Below are 6,000 nucleotides of genomic sequence, written 5' to 3'. Positions count from 1 at the left end.
CTACTCATTCCAGGGGCATAATCTTATACAGGAGAGATTTTTAAACATAGTTTATACAAAGCTTACTATTGATGAGTATGTCCATTGTTTCATTTGAAATTTACTTTTTATAACTATAAATAGCATAATCCATATAATTTATTCTGTATTATTACTATTCAATGACTTGATTTTTATCTTAACTAGTTTAAGGTAGGTAGTCATTTCATTACACAAACAAAGACTATTTGTCAGAAAATAAAGTGCTATGAAGATTTTAATTGATTGGGCAACTGATTGATTAATCTAGCAAAATAACCATAATGCATACTGGTGAAAAAACTTAGAACAGGAGGAAAGCAACACCTTTTCACATTTAATTTTGCGTGGAAGTCAAATCTCGAATCAGCAGCAGAGCCTGTAATAGATGAGAGCAACCTCTCAGCATGGTATCCAGCAGAAGTCTCCCCTAACTAGACTCTTCTAATTCTCTGATACCATGCCTCTGCTTTCATTGTGCTCATCTATTTTTTCTGTGTTTACCACTTGCCCCTTGCCTTTTTATGTCAATTGTCATCTATAATATACCATTTAAGAGAAAAATTAAAGTTTAATAATTTCAGTACTTGAGCTATAGAGTGACGTATCAATTTCACATTACTCAAGTAACTTGGCACACATTTAAAATACTAAAGAGTCTTCCAGACACTCCTCCATAGTGATGGGAAAAGAGAAATCTGAACTCTTTAAAACTCTACTTTCTGCCATCCCTGTTCACCTGGCCTCGCCTAGATATCTTGTCTCCCTTAGAAGGTAGCCAAATCTATTTCCTTCAGAGAACCTCAGCTTAAATTCATGTTTGATAGGGCCATATAACTTCCCAACTTGCCTCAGAGAGTCCTCTTTTATTTAAAGTGTAACATTTATGTTGTGGCTCATTTATCACCATTTTTCTTCACGATTGTTTCTGAATTGATAGTTCATTTTTCAGTTTGAGTGAAGTTGACCTTTAAATAGAAATCAAAGTTGTAATTTTTATACTGTTAAAATAGTTGAATGGAAACACAAATGATCATATTAATATAGGCATCTGTGAGTCCAGACTTCTCCTTGGTCAAGAAGCAACTCATTATTTCTAGGGAATCACTAAAGGCAGGATTTGTTTACAATTAGTCTTTTTTTTAATGCAGTAGTAGTTAATAGCTATAATATAGTGTTGATATTTTGTTGTATTTCTCCTCCCAATATGCTATCATTTATGTATAATCTTTACATTTATGTGAATAACACAAAGATAAAGGAATGTAAGGTAGAAAGGGATTGACAGGGATGCTTTTTGCGCCCTGTCCCTAGCTCCCTCTGACACACAATGTCCACTCTCCTTTCCGGCCCTCCAGAAGGTGCTCATGTTTCTTCTGCTTCCATTTTTCTCACCACCACCCCTTTCCTTTATGTGCTTCTTCTACTGCTATACTCCCATCTAGAAAGAGATGTAAATACAACTTTTCTACCAACCCAGAAACTAGTTTACTTGTTTTAATATTTTGTGCATAAGACAGACTTCATTTTTCATAGCCAAATTTCTTGTTTCTGGAAAGATTCTAGTGAAGGCCTGGCATGGTAACTTACACCTGTAATCCCAGCACTTTGGGAGGCTGAGGTGGGCGGATCACCTGAGGTCAGGAGTCCGAGACCAGCCTGGCCAACATGGTGAAACTCCATCTCTACTAACAATACAAAAAAATAGCCAAGCGTGGTAGCTCGCGCCTGTAATCCCAGCTACTCGGGAGGCTGAGGCAGGAGAATCACTTGAACCCGGGAGATAGAGGTTGCAGTGAGCGGAGATTGCACCACTGCACTCCAGCCTGGGTGACAGAGCAAGACTCTGTCAAAAAAAAAAAAAAAAAAAAAAAAAAAATTCCAGTGAAATAAGTCTCAGCTTTGACTGTAGATTATAATCACCTGGGGAACTTTTCAAGCTCCTCAGGAAGCAAAACAGACCAATGAAGTCAGACTCTTATAGAATTTTTACTTTTATTCACATACAAACTTCTTTAATGGAAATTGCCCATATGTCATACAATACATGGTTGACTTATTTTACATTTGCTTAACAGCCTTATTCCTTATTCCATGATTTACAGAGACTTTGTAGGGGCAAAACAGTCAAACAATATCTTAATAACATGACGGTTTTAAAAGGGGACTCAAGGCAAAATGTGAATATGACATTTTAACATTGATTAGCAGATAGTCCGTCTAAAGACTGAATTCAGCACATCAATTTTGTTAGTAATATACACAGATTTTTTTTCCTTACTAGGTAATGGTAAAATTTTACTTTTGATCAGAAAAGTAATTTTTCTAACACATGAAGAATAAGTTAATATGTGTTTACATTTGTATGTGTGATAGAGTTTGAAAATTCAGGTTACTTCTAACTCTTATCATGAAAATATTAAAATTTGTATATTCTTTAATTTGTAAGAGGTGATACCAGCTGTTTCATTATGCATTGTATTTGCTCAGGGATTTAATTCATGTGCCTGGGAATATATGATTTTTAGAAAATATTTTAATAAACATTTGGATGTTGTCATACTTATAACTCTGGAGAGAAAGTACACTTTATTATTTTAATTATATTAGCATGTGGCTGTATGCCATTATATTTCCTGAAAAGTTAAATTGACATATTAAATAAATAATGAAAGTATATATGAATTCACACATATCTATATATATTAAAACTGATGTATATTAGAATCCTCAGAGAAAATATAGCAAATATCTTTGCTATAATGTTATGCCCGATTCTATTTGTTATAGCATAATAGTAAGCCAAGTACTGAGCTTGACTTGGTCCAAATATCTTGGTTCATTAATGCAGATTTGCTTTGTTATAGGTACAATTTTAAAAATAATATCTGAGACAACATTGCTAACATGATACACAAAGATAAAACACAATCTGTTGCTGTTGGAGATCTATTTGTGTTAATAATATATATGCTTGCATTCTATTATTTTCAACAATATTCCATGCTATAGACTTCTGCAATAACTGAGGTGGAATTTAAGCAGTTGGCATGTGTTTCAGTTTCTATGAAGTTCACATTTTTCATAATGCATTAAGAAGAACTATTACTAAAAGCTCATTTATGTTATGCACATAGGCAAGTATGACAAGCAAGGCCTAGTTAACAGCATGATTGTGCAAAGCCATGAGGACAGAGAGCCTATAAACAAAACCTGTTGCAGGAGCACAGTAAATTCTAGGGGACTTACCCAAAAGCATTGAAAGAAAATCCAATGTAGTGAGTAGAACACTGGAGAATCTGACAGCACACTACAAACCATCACTCATTGAGCACTTGGCAGCGTAAGATGAGATTGCTGGTACTCTCACGGTAGGTGGTGCAAACAATGAGGATTCCAGAAGAGATTCCAAAAATAGAGTCAGCATCATGGAATTTCACCAGCTGATATAAAGACAACAGTCATAAAAGTTTGGAAGAAGATTGAGTAACTTGGAGCTGGAATGGTGAGAGAATAAAACTAGCAAAACCAAACAGTGTCTAAACGTCAATTATTGAAGTGGGACAGTAGGCAAGGATGACGCATCAGGTGTAAAGAAGTCTAACTAGAGCCATGCAACAGGCCTAGTGTCAGTGTCAACATAAGCATCAACAATTGCTGAGCACCAGCATTCATACCTCCTTCCTGACTCAGGCAAGATTGGTTTTGGATATACTGGGGCAGAGCTCAGAACTCTGGGGATGGAAAGGGAAGGGTTCAAATGGTCTGAGACAGGAAAAAAGAGAAATACAAAGGCCGTGAACCAGACAGCATTTCATGTGAGTAGCAGAATTCAAGAAACAAATAACAACATAAATTGTATTTGTGTGGATGCAACTTTTAGAAAAATCTGCAGTCACACTTCTGCATGGTACAGAGAAGTCAGATTGGGGTTTTACAATCTTACCGTGCAAGTCTTTGTGAATATTGTAAATAACCAGAGATGTTTATACTAGACTTCTAGCATAATAGAAAATGACTGAGTGTTTTATTCTGTTAAGAAATCTAGGTGTGCACAGTTTCTTCAATGGCATGTTATCACTTACATCAAGACAAATACATAAGGAACACAGATACCCACTTTTATTTTGTCTAAGAAGCCAGGGGGCAATGCATCTTCTATAGATTCAAATATACATTACCTATCCTTCACACAAGAATTATAACTATAACCATTAAAATATTTAAAAATGAAGATATTTTTTCTCCATCTACATGTTGGTGAGTTTGAATTATATCACATCCCAAACATTAATTTTATTTTCTCCTGTGTTTTATTTGAGAAAATTTGCATTTTGGGAATAAGCAAAGAATGGCTTATAAAATCAGGTAATTTAAAACAAACCTTATAATCTTAACCAAAATTTCTTTTTTCCTAATGCTATGTTAAAAATGTATATATAGTAATGAAATTTTAGGTTTTGATGTATGGCATTCAAAGGAAAAGCAAGATAACCAGTATCAATAAGATTGTTTCCTGTTTCTATGAAATATAAAGCTACATATATACAAAATTTTCAATAGTGCTATCATAAATATATATTTTTTAATTGTAGTCATTGAAGTAAAAGTTTACCTATTTTTCACTGTCTAATTTTTTTGTAAAAGTACAAATTAATCTTCATAGCTTTCACTACATAGCACTGCTTTCATAGCTTTTAGCAGCCTAATCATTCTTCCGTTGTTCCAAACGAAGAGGCTTTATTTCATTTGAGCAGACAGTTTTAAATGCTTCTTTTTTAAAATTAAGTTATATCTTTAAGAGAAGGTGCAGTTTTTGTATCACTTATTTAACATCAAGGAAGGAGGTTTTCTTTTAACCTCTTTGTAGCGTACATGTCAATAAATAATAGGCTTCTGCTATTTAACCTATAAAAAAATCATGTATTATCACCTCACTCTTGTCCAACATAAACTTGTTAAAAACTTCAGTTTGTAAATATTTATCATGAGACAAAATGGTTAAAGGGACAGTACACTTTTAATTTTCAGGTAGCAGGCTGATATTTATGCAATTTACCATAATCGGACTGCTGAGGCTTTAAAAATATAGGCTTTCCTGAATTTGTCATCTTTTGTGAATCTTTCTCTCCTTGCATAGCAAAACAGTCTGTTTACTCTCTGTGGAAAATTACTCAAAACTCTTTTTTTCAGACAGCTGTAGTTTTGGCCAAAGCTTCCACGAGATGCAAAATTGGACCTAGTATCAATGAGGACAGTAGAAAGAACTATTGTTGTTAACTGATCATAGCTCCTTAAGTGAAAATGTTAGGAGACCAAACATAGGCCTTTTAAATATGAGGCAGTCTTTAAAGATGTGGCATGTTACTTACAAAACGAAATAAAATTCCACATTTTAGAAACTCAGTTACTTCAAGGTGTTGATTTTAGGTCCTTAATCTTTTTTACTCCTTCTCTCTTCATTCCAAAGGCTTTCCTCTGTGTGATCTCTTTCCCCCAAGAAAACTTTCCACTGAGTTGAAAGCTTGGGAACTCTTAAGTTTAGATGAATGATAATGAGCATTGTCAAAGAGGCAGTAAAATTGAGTCCTTGGTTCTGGCTGTTGAGCTGAGAGCTGCAGGAGTTAATTGTGTGAATGGTAATGAGACCAGGGAGGCAGCAGATGCTCGCGTGCCTTTACAATCCAAATCCCACCAACAAATTCCTCCCACAGAAACTTTGAGGGACATCTTGGCACCCTGGAGATGGAGATAGACCCAGCCATAGCCACATGCCACCTGCTAGACCTATTGTTAAAAGAAAAAAAAGCACATTACAATAACAAAGTTGTTTGCTGTCTTTTGCAATGACTTTATGGCACCGGTTTTACTATACTAGAGGAATGGAACATCTGATTCTTTATGAAGAACTATCTGCACCCTGAACAGTTAATGACTTAACATGTAAAGACTGATGTTCACTATATCATACATACTCTTCTG

Source organism: Pongo pygmaeus, chromosome 3, assembly GCF_028885625.2.
Source record: "Pongo pygmaeus isolate AG05252 chromosome 3, NHGRI_mPonPyg2-v2.0_pri, whole genome shotgun sequence".
In the NCBI taxonomy this organism is placed as follows: domain Eukaryota; kingdom Metazoa; phylum Chordata; class Mammalia; order Primates; family Hominidae; genus Pongo; species Pongo pygmaeus.
Note: the sequence above shows the minus strand (reverse complement) of the source record.